General features: G+C 46.1%; 3 non-coding genes and 2 pseudogenes across 3 annotated transcripts; 3 read left to right on the plus strand and 2 right to left on the minus strand.

Moving 5' to 3' along the window:
- The first annotated feature begins 5,559 nt into the window (after nt 1-5,559).
- Trnan-guu (transfer RNA asparagine (anticodon GUU)) lies at nt 5,560-5,633 on the plus strand. The gene has a single exon. It is a non-coding gene; the product is annotated as a tRNA-Asn (tRNA).
- A 3,580-nt stretch (nt 5,634-9,213) lies between these two features.
- Trnae-cuc (transfer RNA glutamic acid (anticodon CUC)) lies at nt 9,214-9,285 on the plus strand. Its single transcript has one exon. It is a non-coding gene; the product is annotated as a tRNA-Glu (tRNA).
- Nucleotides 9,286-10,351: 1,066 nt separating this feature from the next.
- LOC117707576 (platelet-activating factor acetylhydrolase IB subunit beta pseudogene) lies at nt 10,352-11,588 on the minus strand (annotated as a pseudogene).
- Nucleotides 11,589-12,609: 1,021 nt separating this feature from the next.
- On the plus strand, nt 12,610-12,681 carry Trnah-gug (transfer RNA histidin (anticodon GUG)). Its single transcript has one exon. It is a non-coding gene; the product is annotated as a tRNA-His (tRNA).
- A 5,216-nt stretch (nt 12,682-17,897) lies between these two features.
- LOC143442068 (small ribosomal subunit protein eS7 pseudogene) lies at nt 17,898-23,072 on the minus strand (annotated as a pseudogene).
- Between the last annotated feature and the right edge of the window lie 836 nt (nt 23,073-23,908).

Consider the following 23,908-nt stretch of genomic DNA (forward strand, 5'->3'; position numbering starts at 1 on the left):
GGGAGCATTCTTACTTGGGGCACACCTCAGACAAGGCATTATAAAACCGATTTTATATAGGTTACATCCTTGGTACTTATCCATTCAGCAGACCCTGTGACAGACAGGATATTTGTCTTCTCTGTGCAGTAGCCATTCCTGGGCTGAGGGATCCCAGAACCTGAGTTCTCAGCAGGTCTGCTCCTCAGGGACCTTCAGGGAACCTGCTACAGCCTTCACTTCTTCATTTGCTCATTACAAGGAAAACATTAGTTGTGATCCTAGCTTCAAAGCTGCCCAGTTAACAGCTTCACAGTTTCACAGTAGAAGACATTTCTGTGTGAAGGAGAGGGAAGCAAGCATGTCCTTCTACCACCTACCCGTGGGTTTTAGCGAAGGCCCTTACAACAAATGACAGTGACAATGGCAAAGCACATGTGCTGACTTAATGCAAGTTCATTGTCACCTTGGAAGAGCTTCTGTCTTAGTGAGGGAACAGGTGAACCAGAGGATTCAAATATGGGCTCTGGGCTCTACAGAGAAGAACTAGGACAGGGTCAGAGGTCTGTGGTGCACTGCTAACACTCAGGGAAACTCAGCTAGGTCCACTTTCTGTATTTCTGTCCCAGAGGGAAGGATGCTCATCCCTTCCGAATCTTAGTGAGGGCTCCTGCTGTGAATTTGTACTCACCCCACACAGAAAATCATCTCAGATAGGAAATATAGAACAAACCAAGGCTGTAGACTAACCAGTGAATTTTGCTAGGGTTACTTACAGAAGCAGAAATAACTCAAAGACAGCTGCTGCATCCTCAAAGCCTTTTATAGCATGGATGGCAGTTCACAAAAGCAGGAAGCCTGGAGTGCACTGTACAACCTGCAGGCTGCTCAACAGGTAGGACAGTGTGCTTCCCAGACAGCTCAGGTGGTCTGAGAGTATCTCTCTGCAGTCTCACAGCTTGTGTGTGTGCTTCTGGAAAGAGGGCACTAGAGACTCTGGTCAGTTTCAGGAACTTCCTGAAGCTATTGAGTTGTTTACTCCTTGAGCTTCCTTGGAGGATACAGTGTTTCATTTCAACTCCCTTTTAAAAAGCATCCTGTGTCTGAACTTTCCCTTAGAACAGTTGTTGTTTACTTCTCCTTTAAATTCTTTCTCTTAGTCAGAGTATCTCAATTATGGAAGGTTAAATATCCTAGGAACTGCTACACAATAGCACCTCTCCCATGATTGTCTGGCACCTGCTTCCGGAGAGAAAGAACAGGGAGGAGTGATTGTCCTTCCAGCTTCTATGTAACATGATTAATGTACCAAAGTGCCATGTTTAGGGCCAGCATAGTCCAAACCCATCACACCTAAGATGCAAACCCCAGAATCCAAAACAGTGATACAAGTGTCTGCAAAGGTTAAGTTCAAATGTTTATGTCTATACAAAGGAATGTGAGTTTGTATTTACTATAAATTTTTGTCTCAAATTTATGTGCCCAATGTTTATTATGAAAACAGCAGTCCTCTGAACACTTCAAGGTGTCCCCTAAAAAATGCCATTACCCATGAATGCAGTCAGCCTGGTGGTTGGTATATATCTTATCTCTAGTAACTTGCTTTTCCTTGGTTCTCTCATTCTCCATACACGGCTCTTGGAACAGCCTGCAGAGGGAACCTGGAGCTTCTGAGTTCCTTCCCTAGGCCATGGCCAGGAAACCAGCAAGGAGTCTACTCAGAGAGCTCTGGCCATCTCCCCGAGCCTAGACCAAAGCCTTGTTGCAGGATGAAGATATGCTCTCGCTGCGAGTCTTCCAAGCCGCAGTCAGGCTACTGAGTGGGTGTTCCAAAGGATGCTCGGCTACAGCTCTCCCAGTTTTACCTGAAAACCAGCAAAACAAGATCCAGGACAAAAGCAGACCGACCTAGAAAGGCATCTGCGGCATCTGCTCCAGGCTATACCGCTGGAAACCCCAGTATCTAGGCATTCAAGGGAGAATGTTCAGCTGCGGAGGAGCCAGCGACCAAGGGATTCTGTGTGCTGAGGTCTGATAGGTGGCCTATGATGTGGAGCCGCAGGCGGGGTCGCTCTAGTGTGGTGTCTGAACAACTTCTCTCTCTCTGGTCTCTCTGCTCCCTACTTTCACAAAAGAGGAGTGCACAGGCACCCAAAGGCAACTGGCTTCCTTCTATAGTTCACCTGTGCACAGGACAGCTCGGCTACTTTTGCACCAGCTTAGGACCTGGGATTTTCCCCTTCACATTTAAATGAAAGAAAATTGGCCGAGATTTGAACTCGGTTCGCTGGGTTCAGAGTCCAGAGTGCTCACCATTACACCATGGAACCCACATAGAAACCTGTCTTTAACTTTTCCTCAGCTGTTTATGGAAGTTTTTACCACCCAAATTTTCCTACAGACTGGCCTACTGCATTTCATCTTCACTTTGAAGTCCACTCAACTTAGAGATGAGAAAGAGTCCTTCCACCATCATCTGCCTCAGATACCACTCCTTCCTGTCCTCATGTTAAATTTCTTCAACAAATGGTTTTAGTGGCCATGTCTTGTTCTTTGCCTTTCCCCCACCACCCAGGAATACCAAGAGCAGGATTTGGAAGTTCCTGCCTTGCTAGGCCACCTAGCAGCAACAGTGGCCCAGCACCACTTCCTGTAATATATATAAATGGGTCAGCAATAGAGAGGGAGTTGGGATGTGGGTGAATTTTCATATTTTTCTTCATATATACACATTTGTGTACCTTTGGTGGGTTTTGTGTTTCTTACAACCAATGTATGTTTAAAAAACAAAACTAAATGCAAGCAACTAAATTAAAGGTTTACATAAGACATTCAAGCCAGTGTTAATCCCAAAAATATGAAGAGAAGACCAGCGACCCAAATGGCCAAATTAATTAAAGCAAGCAATTAATTAAAGCAAGCTTTTTATTCCTATATATGGGTTTCCTACTCTGTAAGGCATGCTTCAAAAGGCGTGCTTCCTCACTGGACATAAGGAAGACAGGGTTTTTATAGTTCAGGGGTAGAGGTAGGTGTAGGTTCTGGAAGTACAGAACCAGTAGTAGTTTCGTTGCAGATAGGGCATAGCCCAATCCTCGAGAAGCAGAGATTTAATCATAAACAGAAATGAATCTAGTTTGTCTTTATTATAAGATGACTTTTAAGCCCAAGATGGAGGCAGGCTGGTTCTTCACAAGACTATACTTGTATGTGTTAAAAATACACCATATGTCAGACTAGAAAGGCATATTATTTTCTGACTTATTTTAAATAGTCACCTAGCAATAACCACTTTTTAAAAATTGATTATAAACCTGGTGTGGAGGCATTAAGTTCTAATTTCAGCACTCAGGAGGAAAACATGCAGATGTCTGTGAGTTCCAGGTCAGTCAGAGCTACATGATTAGCTCAAAATAAAATAAATTTAAAATTAAATCATAGAGTATTTGCTCATATGTCGAAAAAACATGTTTTTCAGTAACACTACAAACATTCACTGGCAGATATCACGCAGAAGGAACTGTGGTGTGCAGGTGAGCTTCCTGGAGACAGTCAACTGTTATTTTTGCACACCTGTCCTGAATGTACCTCTCAGAGGCACAGCCCCAGGGGTGAGGGGTAGGAGTGGGGTTCATCTCTGGATTGCTTCTTGCTACTGCTGTCTTTTCATGTTTGTCATTGCTATGTCCCTCTTGTATCTAGCATGGTGGGAATGTGTGTGGGAAGACTCTCACTGCCTGTAGTCTGGTGTGATTGCTTCATGAGAGACAGCCCACTCTGTTGGTCAATTTTCCTACAGATAGATATGAAGATCATAAAATAATAGTGTTTAGATAAATTTTTGTTGCTGTTGATTTCGAGACAGGGTTTCTCTGTGTAGCTCTGGCTGTCCTGGAACTCACTCTGTAGATCAGGCTGGCCTCGAACTCAGAAATCCACCTGCCTCTGCCTCCCAAGTGCTGGGATTCAAGGTGTGTGCCACCACCGCCTGGCATGTTTAGATAAATTAATGATTTTACAAAATTCCCGAGTTGATTTAAATAGTCTTAGGAAGTTGGAGTAGTTGATAAGGAAGATTAAGAAGTTGGTTTAGGTGGTTTTGCCAGGAAGATAGAATAAAGTTAGAACGAAGAGTAGAATGTGCCCCTCCCTTGTAGAATAGAGAGGACTGCATAGCAGAGGAAAGGAACACGGTGAGTTTTCATGCATTACAAGAATGTAATTGAACTTGGGAGAGAAAAATGGGCTTGAGACAGGTTAATGATCAAAGAAAACCTTCACTCTAGGTTAGGTCTGAGTTCTCTGATCTTGTGATGTAAAGATGTGTTCACAGGTGTGCACCATGAAAAGGTAGGGCATGAAGGAAAAGTAAATCATCCTATTCTAGGTATAAGAATAAATACAAGAATAGAAACTAGATGATTAGCAAGTTTAGCTAAGTAAGGTTTGAAAGAATAAGACATATAATAAATGACTGATTTCTTGGTAAATACAAACTTGTCAGCTAGCATACAAAAAAACTAGCTACTGGCACTTGACTTGCTTAAACTTTAATCAATAACAAAAGAATTTATTTGAGGTTAGGATAAATTTGTGGGAAAAAAGATGAGAAATGTTAGGTGTAGGTTTTTTTCTTAAAGAACATATAATTAATAATCATATTGTAATTTTCTTTTGTGAAATGATTTTAATCTTTTGGAGGATATGTTTTTGTGGTAGTTGTTTTTGGAGAATATATAACTTGTTGCTCTCTTTACGTAGGAAATTTTTGTCTTAGGTGGTATAAAAAGACTAAGAAAAAGTAAAGTTGTTGGAGCCTTTCATCAACCAAGAGCCTTTCATCACTGTGTGTGTGTGTGTGTGCGCGCGCGCGCGAATGTATATATTCTTTTTTGCCAGCCCCAGAGAATTAAGGTTTGCTCCCTTAAAGAAAAAACTCTGCTGAGTGATTAGCCGCAGACTCCTCGAATCCTCTTCGGTGCTTGATCTGTCGAAGATGGCCTTCGGCAATTCACCTCTAGAACAAATAGCTGTGTAAACTGCTTTGAAAGAACAAAACCTGCACACTCGCGGGTCTCCTCCTGTCTCAACTCCCAACAGGGTCCTCTTTTCTCTTTCCCTCACTGTCTTCCCTTTCCACCGACCGCCTTTCCTACACTCACCTCTCAGGCCCAAACGGGGACCGCTCTGTGTCTCCAGCACACACACGGTGACCAGTCCCTCGTCGGTACCTGCTCAGGCTCTGCGAAGGATCGAACCCTAAAGCGTATTAGGGTTCCTTATTAGGGTTCCTTATCCTAGTCCTTCTGGGCGCCCAGGCCGCGACCTCGCCGTCGTGGAGTCTCTGGTGGCCCCTGATCCCCGGGTGGCAGCGGGATCTCAGAATCCGGAGGCGTCAGAAGCACGCGCGCTTCATTGCGGTCACGCGAGCTCGGTAATCGGGCTCAAGACGTGGGTCTGGTGACTCCAGTTCAGACCCCAACGGCTGCCCCCAGTGAACACCATTACCAGCCTCCAGGACTGAGTACTGCTCGGGTGAGCCTTCACTCACCATCTAGCCAACCTACCCATCTTCACAACGTCTCTGTGGCGCAATCGGTTAGCGCGTTCGGCTGTTAACCGAAAGGTTGGTGGTTCGAGCCCACCCAGGGACGAGCCTTTTAATCCCTTTCCTTACCATGCCTGTTGAATACACCTTATGATACTGAAACCATTACAATACACTTTCCCCTTCCCTCAAGGACAAGGTCAACAGTGAATAATTCCCCTCACCTATCCAAAGCCAAAGGAAGCTTACAGAAGTATCCTGTCTTCAGATAGTGCTGGAGGGTACACTAGTAACACTGTCACCACTGTTTTTAGACAAGTCCTGAAATAACCCAGGCAGGTCAGGAATTTGAGGCTAGAAACATCACACCTGGCAGTGACCTAGTCTGAAAGAGTCGTTGCCCTGAATTTCCAGATACACATTTAGGGTGCTTTTCTTTGGCTTGTTGTTTAGGCTTAGACACATGTAAAATGAAAGTTGAGAATTCTAGACCCAAAGGGAAGTCCAGCTTGCTTGCTGCCGCTGCTTTGCGCTGGTCCATCGCATACACATCTGACTACTGGGGTTGATCTTTGGATTCAGTACGGTAGCAGAAGTGGAAAACGTCTCTGTGTTTCTTTTTTAATTTGTTGCTTTTTGAGACAGTTGCTCACTGTGTAGCCCTAGGCTGGACTGGGATTCACAGAGATCTGCTAGCTGCTGTCTCTTAAGTGCTAAAATTAAAGGCATGCACCACCATACCCAGCCATACCTAATTCTGCATTTATTTTCCTTTTATGTTAATACACACACACACACGAAATATATTCTAAAATGTTTGATACAGCCCTGGCTATCTTGGAACTCACTATGTAGACAGGCTGGTCTCTAACTGGAGATCCTGCCTTCTATACAGAAGGTTGGGACTAAAGGCATGTGATACCACACTTGGCTAAGATTTTAGTTTTGTGTATGTGCAGTGCTGACAGAGGCCAGTAGAGGGTGTCAAATCTCTCTGAGCCGGAGTTACAGACAGCTGTGAACTGCCTGGTGTGGTTGCAGGTAAGGAACATGCTGCAAGAGCAGGAAGTGCTCAGAACTGCTGAACCCTCGGGCCAACACTCATTCTAAATATATTTCTCTTCCTCCTCCTCCCCCTCTTCCTTCCTCTTCTTCCTGCTCCTCCTTCTGGCCTGGAACTCCCTCTGTAGACCAGACCTCAAACTCACAGAGATCCACCTGCCTCAGCTTCTGAAGGACTAGAATTAGAGACATGCCCCACCACCCCACCACTGCTCTGAATTCCTTAAGACCTCAAATACAGCTAGGTTCCTCCTTTCTCCTCCACACACCCTCCCTCCCTTCCCTGTCGTTTTCCCAGATACTAGTTTTTAAGTGAGCATAATTACTGTGGAAGCAAGTATGTTGCCTCCTGTAGACTGTTTGACAGTGGAGAGATGTCACAGGATGGCATTTATATAGTGTTCTAACTGAGCGCATGCTGTAAGTGTATCTTCCCCAGGGGTGGTGCCCAGTCCTGGCACAGTGTTTCCAGGTGTAGCCGTGTTCCTTTCTTGTTTACTTGTGTTTGAAACTGGGGGCGGTGGGGGGGGGAGGTGGGGTCACAGTGCACAGGCACACAGACACCATGTTGAGTATTTTGAATGGAAACTTGAGGAACTTCAGAGCCCTCCAATAGCCAATTGTTTTCTCTGATGACCTCAGATCGAAGAAGACTGTTTAAGGAGGTTGTTATGACCAACTCCTTATGCTTATGTCTTGCTTCTGGGCACCCTACTTATTTGCCTGCCAACTCCTACATTTGGGAACTCCCTACCCACAAACTCTAAGAAACTTATATTCCCAATGTCCAGGGCTGATCTCTTGAACCGTGTCTTACAGGGAGACAGCCTGTGTGCATGAATTTTAAAAAGCTTGCTCCAATTTGGCCATTTAAGTCGGTGATATTTCTCCCCTTGGAGATCCTTTGTGGGATTAACATCAAATCTGTGCAAAACATCAAGGCGCGACTGGATATTATTCATAAGGGGGGGCGGGGGGGGAGGACAAGCCAGCGTGGTGAGAATCCTTGTGGTCCCAGGACTAGAGCTATTTAGGATTGGCCATTGACCTGAGGGACAGGTCCCAGGCCAAGGGTCTCATAGCTGGAAGAGCCCATCCTTGGAAAAGCTCCAGGACGCCGGTGTCCCGCAGTTCCTACCGTGTCCCCCAGCGTGGTGGAGCCCACATGGCCTCCAGCCCGGGGTCCACGATCATAGGCGGCCTCAGTTACTCTGGGTTCGGACGTCCGGGCTCCTCGGTTCCTGCGACGGTGGGAGCCGGAACATCAGCACGGAAAGGGCTGCGCACCGGTGTGGCCCCTTCGTTCATGGCAGAACTACGTGCTGTTTGTTCGAGGAGGAGGAAGGGTCCCTTCTGGGCGGGTTTCTCCGGTGCCTGTTCAGGGTCCGTCTGGGCCACAGTTTCCTGGTCTGGGGAGATTGTCCGGCCTCTTGCGCACTCTTCCACTGCCGAGCACTTTGCTGCTGTAGAACCTGGACACGCAATGGCACTCGGTGCGTTCGCAGGCAGCCAGCGTTGCAACCGGATACAGCACAAGACTTTCCTGAGGAATCCACCAGGGACTCCGTCAGCTTGTTCTCCCCCTGACGCCTTATTATTTTCCCATATAAGCCAAGCGCTCTAGGCAGGACCTTGTCCACAATCCTACCAGTTACAGTTGCTCAAAAACAATTTTCTGGCCCACGCCTTAAACCACATAATTGTTCAAAAATAATTGAAGGTGCACGCCTTTAATCACAACACTCTGGGGGTGGAGGGAGGCGGAATTCTGTGAGCTGGAGGCCAGCCTGGTCTACGCGGCAAGTTCCAGACAGGTCAGGACTACATAGTGAAACCTGTCTCAAAAATAGAATATAACAATTTTCTGAAAGAGACAAAGAAAGGAAGACAGAAGAGGCAGGAAGAGAGGGGACCGGAAAGGAGACGTGGAGGTTACGGAGCACGGTGGTAGGTTGCCCTTAATAATGGGTGGCCTTCCCCATCACCAGCAACCTGCTCGCCGCTGAGATCCACCTGGCTTCCCGCTGGGAGTGGGATGGAGACCAAGATCCAGCAGCAGGAGCACTTTCCTCCGCGGTAGATGCAGAAACCCACAACTTCTACCTCTGCCTAAATCTCTACAGGAAGATAGATGTCCAGGGTCCGAAAACCAAGGGATTTCCCCTCCTATTCCATTCGCCTTGATTTCACCCTGAGCACAGCCGCGGACAGCTAGGTTGGAGCCGCAGAGAAACCAGAATAGTGAGAGAAATGATCCCAATCTGTACCTGGAGCTCTTAGGATGAGTGTCTGTTGTAGTAATGGAGGTGGGAGGGAAGGAAAAGGAGCCCCTTTCCAGGTTAGGAGAACTCCGTTCACCACACGCTTAGTCAAACCGACAGTTTCCACCCTAGGCTAGGAGGATGTGCCACCCTGGCGCACATGGTGCAAACAAAGGCTGGAGTGAAACGGATTCCAGCTGCGCTTTCCTGTTCGTTGTTTTCCGAGGCAGAACATTACCCAGACAGAAAATGGAAGAGACGATGATGGTCTTGAATAGGAAGAGCGGGTCAATGCCTGGCCAGATAGTTTTAGAAAACCCAATAGGCTTTCCTTTAAGTGGTCAATGAGCAATCTTAAGTGTGTCCCTGGTGGTCTAGTGGTTAGGATTCGGCGCTCTCACCGCCGCGGCCCGGGTTCGATTCCCGGTCAGGGAATGTGTTTTCAGTGTCCTTTTATTGCCATGATCTCCCTCCATTCATTACTCAAACTTTTACACATACAGAAGGGTTACAGCACAAGAGCTGTCTCCACCGTGGGGCTCAGTCCTGTGGACTGTCCAGGAGAGGCGTCTTCTGCTGAGCCAGCTCTCCTTTCTGCTGCTCTTACCTTGGGGAATCTAGGCTTCACCTTCAGAGTTTTAGCTAAAGTAGTGAGGAGTTGGGACAAAGAGACTTGGGGAAGGAAAGAAAGGGAGACATCAGTCCCAACTGTTCTTGTTAAAAAAAAAGAAGAAGAAAAGAAACATAGAAAAATTTGGAAACACAAAATAACTGCTATACCATTTCTGGGCTTAATAGTTAATATTATTCTTAATACTTTCCATTAACTCCTAATTTGGTGTTTCCCCAGCTTTCCTGCTAAACCTTCCACTATGCGTTTACCCCATTCTTGAAGACTAATCCACACATAAGATCCCTTACCCCTAAGACTACGGCAAGATTTTATCATTTTAGGGAAACCCCTCTTGTCCCTCTGAACCCAAAACACATAGCTGAGGTCATTTGGGTTTTCCTGGACAGCTCAGGCCCCACTTGTCCAGCAAGACTATCTTAAGGTTCTGTTGCTGTGACAAAACACCATAACCAAAAGAAAGGGTTTACTGGGTTTACACTTCCCTATTGTAGCCCATCGCTGATGGAAGTCAGGACAAGCACTCAAGCAAGGCAAGAACCTGGAGGCAGGAGCTGATGCAGAGGCCATGGAGGGGTGCCGCTTACTGGCTTGCTCCCCTGGGCTTGCTCAGCTTGTTTTCTTACAGAACCCAAGACCACCAGCCCAGGTGTGATCCCACCCATAATGGGCTGAGCTCTCCAGCATCAAGTGCTAATTAAGAAAATGCCTTACCAGCAGGCCTGTCACCACGTCTTATGGAGGCATTTTCTTTTCTTACATGAAAGGACAATATTTATTTAAACAGAGCTCAAATGGGGTAACCCATTTGATGGTATCATCACAGTGCAACCAGATGAAAAAAGGGAGGCAGAACCAAATCTGACCCAATCACTGGCACTCCCACACCTTTACGGTTTGATCTACATGCCAGGAACCTACTAGGGTGCCGTCCTATGGAAATCTGAGGGAGTAACAAAGCGTTCATGGGCACTGAGGGTCTTCATGCATCACTTGTTCTTGTAATCCCATACACAGAGGGACTTGTCATCAGTACAACTCAAAATAAACTTTCCCACAGAATGGAACAGAACTCCAGGTACCCAATTATCATGACCCACAAGAGTCATAAGGCACATGCCAGTACTGACCTCCTTCATCTTACTAGTTTTGTCTCTGGAACCAGACAGCAAGAAGGGTTCAGGCTTACCACTCTTTCTAGTCTCAGATCCTGCTGCTTCAGAGATGGAAGAATATGAACTTTCTGGAGCCCAGGAAATGCATTCTACCACATGTTCATGTTCTCGGAGCTCAGCCTTGCATTCCTTTGTTGCTACAACCTACACATGCACACTCTGGTCACTGGAACAGCTGGCTATCAAAGTGCCATCCTGATTTGGCCACACCATACATACATACCCGTTCTCTGTGTCCTGTGAATGTCTTCACACAGTAGCTAGTTTGCACTGCCCACATTTTTATAGTTTTATCCCTTGAGGCAGATACTATATGATCTCTATTAGGCATGGTGGCTACTGGAGAGACATTGTGGTTGTGGCCATGCATGATTTTGATGCATTCAAAACCCTGAAAATTCCATAATTTAATCGTCATATCTGCAGAACAGGAAGCCAGAAACTTGCCACTGTGGTCAAAGGAAATGTCCTGTACAGAATCTGTATGGCCCTTGAGAGTTCCCTCAAAATCTCCAGTCTCATAATCCCACACCTTAATTGTAGCATCCTCTGAAGCAGAGACCATAACACTGAACACAGGATGGAAAATGACTCGAGTAACTGGACTGCTATGACCACTCAATGCGTATTTCTCAGGTGGACAGGGAATCCATTCTTTTGGGTCTCGTTTCTGACCAAGAGGATCACCCGATGTAAATTCTTTTGTTTCATTTAGTTTTGATTCTAATTCCATTACCTTTTTTTTTTTTTGTAATCTAATAACAGATGTCCATTTCCCCAAAAGACTAGCATATTTCTTATCTAACTCGTCATTCATATTTAGCTCAGCTTCTTTTTAAAAAACGGAATACTGCCTCTTCATAGCCGTTTGAACGAAAATAACCTGCTATAACTCGACTTAGTTCATCTCATTGTCTCTAAGACAGCACCATTTTGGCTGTAGTGTCAAGTTTATTTGATATAGTGGTATCACTATACCACTGGTCCCTCCAGAAAAATCAAAAGTTGTGATCCCTGGATTTGAATTAAATACACCACGTGGCTTCCACAGAGAAAAAAAAAGAATTTTTTTTTTCAAGAGACTCCAATCAGCAGTCAACAAGTAAGGTTCATTCCACCGGAGCGCTGCACCACCGCCTCTGCAGGGCCTCTTCCGTCCTTCACTGACATCCGCCAGCGGGGAGGGGGAGGGGGAGAGAGAGGGAAGAGAGGGAAGGAGGGAGGGAGGGAGGGAGGAAGGAAGGGGGAGGGTGGCGCCCTGGGCTTGGTTTTAGGGAGGAGGCGGGACGGGAGGCCGCAGGCCGGCTCCTCAGCTGTTCAGGGCTCAAGCCCCAGCCCCGCGTTCTCGCGTCCGGTCGCTCACGCTCCCTTGGAGGCATTTCCTTAATTGAGGTTCCCTTCTTTCTGATGACCTTAGTTTGTATCACACTTTTGGTTTAGTGGTTGCTGCTGCTTCCTCCTCTTCACTTCTCTTTCTTGACTGGGTCTCAAGTATCTTAGGCTCCCTGGCACTCACTCCGTAACTGAGGATGACCTTCAGCTCCTGATTTTATTGCCTCTTACATTCCAAGAGCTGAAATGACAGGTGTGTGCCACTCTACCTGGCTCTGCATTGGAGTATTGAGTCAACCTGAACTCTACAGTGATTTCACAGGTAGCAGCAATTGCCTTCACAATCCAGGTGAGGCACAGGCGCGTGCACTCCGCGCCGCTCCCAACGCTGCGGGGACCAATCACTTCTGCGGGACAACAGGAGGGTCTGAAGCCTCGGAGGTGAGCTGAGACGGCTCCGCCGTCGGCACCGGGTGTTGGGCGGGCAGCTCAGTCCCGGCGTCGGCGCCCAGCGAGAAGACACCGAGGACAACACAGAACCCGGTAGAACTGGATTGAGGCTGGGCCAACAGCACCAGCACCAAGCAAGTGCACAACTCCTCCTCGCCGGGCACGTGGCTCGCCGTGATCGTATAGTGGTTAGTACTCTGCGTTGTGGCCGCAGCAACCTCGGTTCGAATCCGAGTCACGGCAGTACCCTACTTCTTTCTGTCTGGCGATATTTTGCTAGGATCTCACCTCTTCCTAGTGGGGGTTGGAAACTCAAAACATCCAGTAGTGCTCTCCAGAACTGCCTCACAACAGCCTGTTTCCAGGCATTTCCTAACAGGGTCACAAAGGCTTTTAATTTCAGCACTCTGGAGACAGAGGCAGGTGGATCTCTGAGTTCAAGTGAGTACAGATTTAGTTCCAGGACAGCCAGAGCTGCACAGAGAAGCAAAAACAAGACCAGGTTACTTTGATGCTTTTGAAATCTGTGTTAGTGTACTTATGACTCCGTTTGATATACTTTCAGTTTTGTCAGTGTGTATGTACTTGCAAGCACACTGTGTAGCCATCCAAAGGCCTAGGGCATACTAAATACTTGCTTCACGTTTGAGAGACAGAGCCACCTGTGATTTGGGTCTTGTTAGTTTTTACTACACTGTTTGAATGGACAGGTGATGTGTTTATGCTACTCTACATGCATGGGGAAGACATCCCAGAACCACTCTATCTCCCACTAGACTGAGAAGATAGGTCTTGGAGCCTGGAACACTCGCCTACAGCTAAATAGTCCTATAGCCCAGCAAATAACCTGAACTTGCCAGCATCTTCTTGCCTCCGTTTCCTAGCTTCCTATGTGTGGTGATTATAGGCATCACCTTTGTCAGGCTCAGTGTAGTCCTTTTTCCCCTGCCTATGTGAGTACGTTGTGTAGAGTGCACTGCTAGTTATGTCCTCCACAGGGACTTCCCTTCTGCAACACTAGAGGGTTGTTCAGACTGTTGGCGCCTGCTAATAACAAAACCTACTTTGCTGTGTCTTTATTTACAAGTTAGAATCAAGAAAGAAAAAGCAGTCCGGGGGTCCAACTGGAGAGGTGACTAAAATCCCCAGTCTCCAAATGGAGTGGAAGTAAAAGGGAAGAGTAGAAAAAAAAAAGTCAATGTAAAAAACAAAAAGAGCTCCCTCTTCTTCCCTCCCCATGGAGGCTGGAGGGAGGACCACGGTGCGACACACCCCAGTCTTAACACCCAGCTTAAATAAATTAAAACCTCAAAACCTACTTTGCTGTGTCTTCTAGTTGAGAAATGTAAGATTTATTCATTTTATGTAATATACAGTGTCACTCTCTTTGGACACATCAGAAGAGGGTATCAGATCTCGGTTGCTGGGAATTGAACACAGGACCTCTGGAAGAGCAGTAAGTGCCCTTAACTGCTGAGCCATCTCTCCAGCCCACTGAGGGCGGCCCCTAATAATGAAGGATACGGAGTCTGAACTGGCCATCTTTTGTAGCTAGGCAAAGCTTCCAGTGGTAAGACTGTGTTGCCTTTGTTTGAGTTTTTGGCCTAGGGGGTCTGGCAGAGATTCCTAAACAACCCAGGCTAACGCTAGAACAGAAGGTTGCTCTCTGAAAACTGACAGTGGGACCCCAATGCCATTGCCTGCATGAAGCCTTCACCCCTATGTTCTAATCTTTGGCATGGGAAGGTTCTCTGCAGGGCACTGAAGATAAACTTGGACACCAACCCAGCCACTAAACCTTTGACCAACATCTCTCCTGCCAGCAACATCTGCTGGGGCAACAGTGGTATAGACCTTGTGGGGTAACCAATGTCTGGTTTAACTTGAGGCTGACAGCACAAGAAGGAACCTATATCCTACACTACCTGGATGGCCAGGCTCCTGAGACTGGATAGCCCAGAAGAGTAGAATAGAATCAAACACAACTGGCCGATAAATAAATCAATTCAATTCAATTATTCCTAATGATATTCTGTCATTCTTATAGATTTAGTGCCTTCCCCAGTCACCATCAAGAGAGGCTTCCTCCAGCAACAGATGGGAGGGGGTGCAAAGACCCACAATCAGACATTATTCCAAGAATGTCTAAATTGGACATCTCCATCAGGTCTCTTGGAGTTTGAATAACTCAAAAGAACAGAAGGAAAGATGGTAGGAGCCAGAGGGGATGGAGGACACCAGGCCCACAGAATCAACTAAGCAGGGCTCACAGAGCTGATAGCCGCAAGCATGCAGCCTGTGGGTCTGCGCCAGGTTCTCTGCATACATGTTATGGTTAGTAGCTTGATGTTCTTGTGGGGCTCCTAACAGTGGGAGTAGGTGTATCTCTGCCTCTTGTCTGCTCTTGGGACTCTTTTGCTCCTGGTCTGCCTCTTCCAGCCTATATATGAGGGCTTCTGCATATCCTACTGAATCTTTTTTTGTTCTGTTTGCTTGTTTTCTCGTGGAGGCCTGCTCTTTTCTGAAGAGAAATGGAGGGGAAGTGGATCTGGGGTAGAGGGGAGGTTGGAGGGAACTAGGAGTTGAGGAGGGGGAACATGTGGTCAGGATGTATTGTATGAGAGAAGAATCTGTTTTCAATTTTTAAAAAGATCAAAAAATACATTTTTAGGGTTCATGGTTTACTGTGGTGGAATTTGGTAGGGTTTGTTTCTTGGTCTTCAGTTTGGCTCTATTTGGAATTACCTAGGAGACACACCATTGGGTATCCATGTGAGTGCCTTTTCCAGAAGTCTCTAAGAGTGGAAGGCCCACTATGAATTTGTGCAGCACTACCCCATGGATTGGACTGAATAAAAAGGAAAAGAGGCTGGGAATGTCTCTTGGTTGGTCAAATACTCACCTAGGATATACAAAGCTCTGGTTTCAATCCTGAGGACTCATAAAGCTAATTCTTAGCATTTGTGCAGAAGCTAAACTACCCATTAAAGCTATATTTAAGACAGGTCCTATTATATAGCTTAGACTGGCTTTCAACTCTTAATTCTTTTGCCTCAGCATCCTAAGTACTGGGATTTTAGGCATGTAACACACCCAACCACAAAAACTTTTTTGTAACCTCAATATCCTGCGGTGCTCTCATAATCATTTAGACAGGTACAGGGGTGTTATTAGCATTTTGTCTAAGCTCTGCCCTACAGTCACCTGACAACAGCCAGGTGTGCCTGACTCATTATAAAAGGGGCTGCTTGCCCCTCCCCCACTCTCTCTTGCTGTTGCCTTCTTGCTCCCACTCTGTCCTCTCTCCACTTCTCTCCTCTCTCCCCCTCCCCCCTCTCTCTCCAGTGCTCATGGCTGGCCTTTATTCTCCTCCTCCTCCTCCTCTTCCTCCTCCTCTTCCTCCTCCTCTTCTTCTTCTTCCTCCTTCTCTCTCTCTCTCTCTCTCTCTCTCTCTCTCTCTCTCTCTCTCTCTGCCTTTCTATGTCCCTACTACCCCATCAACTCCCCTTCCCATGCCCTAAATAAACTATTCTATACTATACTATTGTGTGGCTGGTCTCTCAGGGGAAAGGGATGCCTCAGCATGGGCTCTGAGAGGCACCCCATCCCCCACACCTTACCACAAGTCCACAAAACACATTCCTCCTCTCCCTTGATCTTTTTATAAAACACAACACAGTGTGGTGAAAACTTTGGCTAGCCCAGAGAGACTGCCAACTAAAGATAAACAAGGTAATTTTGCCTTTTTGTGCCCTATTAAGTGGTATTTTCACATTTTTGTTAATAGTTTTTTCTGTTTAAAATGACTCAAGTGTCATCTAATGTTTAGTCCTGAGCACAAAAAGAGTACTCTTCAGGTACAAGTTAGTGTTGTTGTGAAAGAGAATTTTGAAATAGGCCCAAACTAATAAAAATAACAGGGCCCTGATTCCATTCCTTTTCCCTAACCTAAATAGTTAAAAGTGCCTGCCAGCAGGTTTGGGCCCAGTTAATTAGTTACAGAGGAGGAGGAGTTACAAGACGAAGGCCTGTTAAAAACATCCCAAACTGACTGGCCAAGGGAGGAACTACACCCTGTCCCCATGGTACAGCCTGCTAGTGTTCCAAAAAGTAAAACAACCAGTCGTGTGCACCCACGCAAAAGTTCGCTTTTCCCCCACCCCACCCATATATAAGCACTAGACCCCTGAGTGTGTGTGTGGGGGGGTCAGTCCCTCTATCCCCTATGTGAGATATGGAGATATGGACAGGCCCAGAGCTCTGATTTAATAAACCACCTCATGTGCTTACATCAAGATGGTCTTGTGTGTCCTTTGGGTGCGTGCTATCCTGTGACTCGAGTGGACCCCCCTTCTGGGGAGTCCTGGACCTTTCAGTTGGACTTGATGCTCCACGTGTCGGAATTAATATACATTAAGAAAGGTGTTTTAAACAGAAATACTTGTCAGGTATTCACCCATTGACAAAATTGACAGAGGCCAGCAGGAGTCTGATGCTGTATTTCTTCTAGGAACAATGGTTCATTATCTGCTATGTCGTTGTTGACAGAATGTATTGCACAAGAACTACAAACAACAAGAACCAACTGTTTATAAAACGGTGAAACACATATTAGACTTTCCATCATTAAAAAGAAAAAAGAAAATATTTCAAAGACAATGGGGGAGGGAGATGGATACAGGAAATAAATCAAGGATACATACAGGTAGCATGGAGGTTGCTACCCCAAACCAGAAAATCATGGTAAAATTAATGCTTGCTGTCTTTTTATAACTGCCTTTACAAACTGATTTTAGATGATTAAACATATGAGTTAAGGGTCCAGATAGCAAGTTCATGGCTCTGAGTTAACTGTTAGGGTTAACATAAAACATCAAGATGTTTTAATTAGAAATAGCTGAGAGTTGTTAAAGGACAACCGTCCAGATCACTTTAGTTTTCAAAAACGCCAGAAATCCACAGAATATGACATTTAATGTTATTTAATCATTTGTTGTTGAGATATAGCTGCTCCTAACAGCTCCCCAGTCTTGGATTCAAAGAAGAAACTGAGCATCTTCCCTCCAGGTGAGGTTGTACATTGTGGCAAGGTGGCCACTGGGCAGAAGTTGCCTATTCATCTATAGACAAATTACCATCCAGAAAAAGGAGACACTGTGCAGAATAGTCGGCTGATTAGCAGGGCAGTCATGCCTTCACAATTCTGCGTTACAAAGGTCTGTCAGATGATCCTGGGCCAGACAGCCACAATTTGATGCTCCAACGTGTTGAAAAAACAGAACTGTATAGGCAGGCAGCTGTGTCTACAATTTGTTTCAGTTCTAGAAGCTATGTTAGGGGTTCTATATTTTCAGGTAAATTTTATGTTGCCCTCGGAATTCTGGCAGGATTGAAGACTAACCATAGTCTCTTAGCCAACCCAGGCTATTTAACATTGAGAAAAAAAAAATACATACATATAGATAGATAGATAGATAGATAGAGAATATATATATATATATTTGAGAAGATGTTTTCAGATAATATACAAGCTAAACCAGGACATAATTTGTATACATAGGACAGACAGCAGAGTGCTTTATTTTATTTATAAAATGATAGACTGGGTGTTAGGTGTATCTATACTTTATAAATTACAGAATGGTAATAGTTGTGCTCAGTTTATATCTGAGAGAAAAGAAAGGGGGAAATGTAGACTGCGGTCCATAAGCAGGTGAGGGAGGGCAGGTGAAAGACAAGGCCAGAGACTGATTGAACAGTGGAAAGGGAAGGCGGGCTGAGAGTTTTAGGGAATGGGAGAGGACAGAGACAAGGAGACAAGATGGAACTTGTAAGAGAGGAAGATGATCCTGACCCACATGGCTTGAAATAGCCACAGGTAGCTATGGATATCATAAAATAGCAAGAGAATAATGTAGGGCAACTTGTCCAATCTAGGTGGGTAGCTTGTGTTTCTATCAATTGGGCTTTGAGTTCTTTGTGTGGGCATTTTGGGGGCTGAGAATTTACTGATATAAATCTGCTACATTACAAGCCTCTGGAGTGGGCTCAGGATTTAGAGGAAGTTGCAGCAGACTAGGCACAGGGGACGGATGTCTGGGAAGGTGAGTGTGCCCCCCAGCTGTGAGAATTTGGGCGGACCACTCCTTGGGGATCTTCATGGGGAAACCGCTGCAGCTGGAGAGTTGCCAGCGATGATGTGGATTGTTTGTTAATAATTACATGCTACAGAGGAGGAGGATGGGGAGGAGGAGAAAACAAAGAGGGTTCATTTAAACCCTGCCAAGCAGCCTTTTCCATTCTAGAAGAACAGTAACATCTGAGCGTAATTATCATCTACATACAATAGAGCAATAGGTCATGTGATGCTATTTTTAGTTGTCAATCTTCTTATATAAGGAATTAACTAAAACACCGGTGAGAGAATCTTAAGTTGAACTTGAAAGCCCCACTTTTAACCTAGATCTTTTGAGGTGGAAAGATCCATCTTTAATCTAGGCCACGCCTTCTCCTGGCAGCCTGTATAAAGGATATGGAAGGAAGACTGATCTCTCTGCCAGCTTATTCTTGCTCTCCCTGGCAAGTCCACTCCTTCACTGGCATTGGAGCCCACTTCATGATTCCAGCTTATACTGAAACCAGCTGAGACACCCAGCCTCATGGACTGAACAACTACTGGTTATTGAGTTACTGGACCTTCCCTTGGTAGACAAACATTGTTGGACCACAGCCTGTAAGCCATTCTAATATACCCCTTTCTAGATGGATGGATAGAAAGAGACAGAGAGAGGGAGAGAGACACTCATTTTATCAGTTCTAGTTTTCTAGAGAACCCTTACCAATACAGGTAAATTGGTCTATAAACAGTTTTCATATATATTGTTGGATGAACTCAATAGCTCTTACTCCAATATTATGTAGTACTTTTGCCAAAACTTTTGTGATTTTTCTTTGTAGTGTTTGTAAGACATTAATTAAAGTGAAGTTTTCAAACCTAGGAACTAGACTACAGTGGGCTTCTCTTAAAAATTCATTTTTTGCCCATGGTGGCCCATTCCTATAATGCCATATTCTAAAGGCTGAAGCATCATCACAAGGCAAAATAAGCCTGGATACATACTAAAACTACTCAAACAACAACTTAAAATGTTTGAAAGCCATGTGGAGACTCTAAATTACCACTAGATGAAGAACAAAAGACATTTTTATCTACAGTCCAGGAACTAGGCCATTGTTTGGAGCTAATCTTAAAAGGACTTACTGGGAGACAGGCAGGAGGATGAGGAGCTCAAAGCTAGCCTCAGGACTGGGGAATGTAGCTCATCTGGGAATGTTGTAAGCACTAAGCCCAGCACATCACAAACCTGGGCACGTACTGTGCACCTTTTAATATCAGTACTCAGGAAGTAGAGACAAAAGATCAAAGTTCATTTCTCTACTGAACAGCAAATTTGTGAGGCCAGACACGAGGCTCTTTCTTCAAAGGGGGGAGGGGGCTAGGAGCCATTGTTAAGTGCAGCTAATTGCAATCCTGTTTGAGCTATAAGCATACTGAGTTCCCGGCAAGCCTTGGCTACAGTCTGAGACCTTGTGTGTGTGTGTGTGTGTGTGTGTGTGTGTGTGTGTGTGTGTGTTTAAAGGAGGAGCATAAAGAGTTGTTGCACCAGGAAGATTACCAAGATGTACCCGGAAGACGTACCAGAAGTGGTGAAGCTGGTCCCAGAGCTCCATTCCCTCCTACCCGTGTTCTTCTCCACAAATGCTGGCAAATTCTCAATGACCATTACAAGGAGTCAGAATTTTAAATCCTAAAAAGTAATTTCCATTTTTGTATGTGTAATGCATGTGTGTGTGTGCGGTGTGTGTGAGTGCAGGTGTCTGTTCTCTCTGTTCTCACCTGCTACCTTAGGACGGAGTCTCTGTGGATCCTTGCTGCTTATGCCAGACTAGCTGGTCCGCAAGCTTCCATCTGCCACCTCCACAAGCGCGTGCAGAGTACTGTACTGGCATCACAGGCTTACTACCATGTCCAGCCTCCTATGTTCTGGGGACCAGAACTCAGGTCCTCAAACAGTAAGTACTTTACCCACTGAACCATCTCCCCAGCCCCAAATTTTACACACACACACAAACCCCATACCACATATATGTGCCTATGTCTGTTGCTGCCCTGTCCCCCCTCTACTAGATACTGAACTCAGAACCCTCAGCATTCTAGGCAAGCTGTCTACCTCTTGAGTTATATATTCAACTCATTTCTTAGTCTTTTTTTTTTTTTTTTAAACTATGAACGACACTTTATTCAGTTATTTTCTTTACAACTGAAACTCTGGGGATCCAAAATTCACATCCTTGCCTGTGAGCTTCTTGTACACACCAGAAAAAGTTTCCACCCTGTGCTCCACGTTGTTCTGCTGTGCTCCAAGTGAACTTTTATGAGCTGGCTGCCATCCAGTTTCACAGAGATCCTCTTGCCCACAATTTTGCTTGGGAAGACCAAATCCTCAAGGATGGCGTCCTGCACTGCTGTCAGGGTGCGGCTTCTGGGTGCTTTTGCTTATTTTTCCGAACAGCTTTTCCAGGTTGGCTTGGGCAGAATCCTCCCCTGAGCAATGAAGACTACATGCTTCCCACTGAACTTTTTCTCCAATTCACAAACTAGCTGGACTTCGATTTTCTGGAAAGATTTAAGCTGAGGAACTGGTACAAAAATTATGATAGCTTTCCGACCACCACCTTCAATTTCCTGGGCTGTGGTGATGTTGAGTTCCTGTAGCTGGGCCTTGAGCTCTGAGTTCATCTCCAGTGGCACCTGGGAGATGCCAGACTGGAACTTGTCCAGCTTCTCACCAATGGGCTTCACAACCTTGGTGCTGGAGCTGAACATGGCTTCGTCCTTATCTAGTGCCTGCTCAGAAACTCAGAAACTCCCCCTAGTCTTTATAACAGTAATAAGAAGAAATATGTTAGCTGCAAGGGGCCTGCTTCAGGTGACTGAGTTGCTATATGCATATAACTCACGAAAGTACTGGGCATACACCTCTTCAATGTTTTTATACACAGGCCCTGGCTAGCACCCCAGAAAAGTATTGAGGAAGTCAAGACACTGCACTGGCAGGAGACATTCACAAACATATAGTTACCTCCTCCAGAGCTGGTGGGCTGAGAACGGATACTCTTCTTTCAATGGGCTCTTCTCCTTTTCTTCTCCCTCCCCCTCCTCCTCGTTTTTGTGTTTGATACAGTGTAGCCTTGGCTGTCCTTCACAGAGCCACTTGCCTGCCTCCCAAGCACTGGAATTAAAGGCGTCTGCACTGTGGCACAGATCCTTTGGGTTTTTGTTTGTTTGTTTGTTTGTTTAATACATAGTTTCCTGGTGTCCCCCTGGCTGTCCTGGAACTGGCTCTGTAGACCAGGATGGCCTTGAACTCAAGATACATCTGCCTCTGCTTCCTGATTGCCTCTTTCTTTTCTGAAAAGAAACAGACTCAGTGTGTGAAGCAAAGGTCGGCAGAGGAAGAAGGCATACATGACTCTCTAAACGTCTTTTCTCACCGTTTAATGTTTTGCATCCAAAGTAACATTCTCTCTCTCTCTCTCTCTTTTTTTTTGTTTGTTTGTTTTTTTGTTTTTTGAGACAGGCTTTCTCTGCGTAGCCCTGGCTGTCCTGGAACTCACTCTGTAGACCAGGCTGGCCTCGAACTCAGGCAGGCCTGCCTCTGCCTCCCGAGTGCTGGGATTAAAGGCGTGCGCCCAGCAAAAGTAACATTTTCATTAAAAAAAAAAAACTACTAAATTTTCTAATTGTTTATAAAATGTTCAACCTCATATACCAAAGAAAATAATCTCCTATAGAATGGGAATACCAGTTGATTAGTGTTTAGGAAGCTCTAAGTTCAAGTACCAGCACTACACAAACCCAGTATGAAGGTCCACGCCTGTTCTCACATTCCCACCCCAAAAGACCATTTGGCTGCATAGCTTATTCAGGCAGGGCCAGTGAAACTCCTGCAAAATCTGCAGGGCAGAAACATGAATATAAGACAAAAGGCGGGGGGCGTGAAGGCAAAAAACACCCTTTGTCTGGCCACCCTGACTCAACGCCCGTTCTTCTGTGAGCACTGTGGCCTTGTGCACACACCGTGCGTGGCCCCACTCCTCAGGGTCGCAGGTTCTAGCGGCCAGCCGAGCAGCAGGGCCTTTTCCCAGCGGGAGTTGGGGTTGTAAGAACCGAGTTCCGGGTGCACTTCCCACAGCTCAGGTAAGCCACCGAACACCGGAACCAGTTCTGTTCCTGTCCTCGCGGCGCTCACCCGGCCTGGCCCCAGCCCCTGGCGCCCCGCGGCTGACAGAGCCCAGCTCTTCGCGGTGGCAGCGGAGTCCTAAGACCCCAGGCCGGCCGCGGCCTCTAGGCGGGTACCGGGCTGGGCGGCTCGGCGCCGCGGAGCTCCGGGCGAACCTGGAGCTCCTGCGCTGACCTTTTTTGAAGCTCCGGAAGGCACGGTGGCCCGCTGCAGGTCTGGACTTTCCTGGCCCGCTGGAAGTCAGCGAGTAAAACAGCGGGCGGAGAACAAAAGAACAGAACCCACAGCTAAAGCAAATCAGGGTTAGTCGCTGAGGCCAAGCCGCCCTCGTCCCTAAATACCACACGGTGTGCGCTGATTGGTCGAGCCCAGCACTCGCGGAAGTACTCCCTCTTCCCCACCTATCCGGCTTCCTCCACTCCTCCTCCTCCTAGACAGTCTCTGGCAAAAACAAACAAAACAAAAACTCTTGTTGTAAGCACCGCGAGACAGACAGACACACACACACACATCTCTGAGACTTGGCTTCTGAAATACATTAGAGTAGAAACTAGGGATATTTCCAATGTCCCCCTCCCCCCTTTAATTAATTAATTAATTAATTTTTTTGAGACAGGGCTTCTCTGTGTAGCCCTGGCTGTCCTGGAACTCACCTTCTTCTTCATTAAAAAAAAAAAATTCCACCTTCACCCCGTCCACTCCTACAGACGGGAGAAGTGGCACAAATCTTTAATTCCAGAACCTGAGAGACAAAAGGCAGGCGGATCTCTTGTGAGTGCATGGCCAACCAGGTCTATGTACTGAGTTCCAGAAAGAAAATGAATTTCAAGGGTAGCTGGCACAAGCCTATGATCCCAGCATGTAGGAGGCTAAGGCAGGAGGTCAAGGCCACCAATTTTTTTTTTTTTTTTTTTAAAATATGCTCCTTTTTGTTGTTTTGTTTTCAGGCCGAGTTCTGTGCTTCTTCTACCTGCCCATCCTTTTCACACCTCGGTTCTTTTCCCCTACAGTTCTCTACAGGCAGAGAACCACAGAGGGCACGGAAGGGGAAAGAAAGGCAAAGTAAAAACTCATGGCCCCTTCTTAGAGCACCACTACTAATGGAGAAAGACAAACCAAAAGATGCTACTTCATAAACTGACACAGAGGCTCATAGCTGTAGGATC

Source organism: Arvicanthis niloticus, chromosome 4, assembly GCF_011762505.2.
Source record: "Arvicanthis niloticus isolate mArvNil1 chromosome 4, mArvNil1.pat.X, whole genome shotgun sequence".
Taxonomy (NCBI): Eukaryota; Metazoa; Chordata; class Mammalia; order Rodentia; family Muridae; genus Arvicanthis; species Arvicanthis niloticus.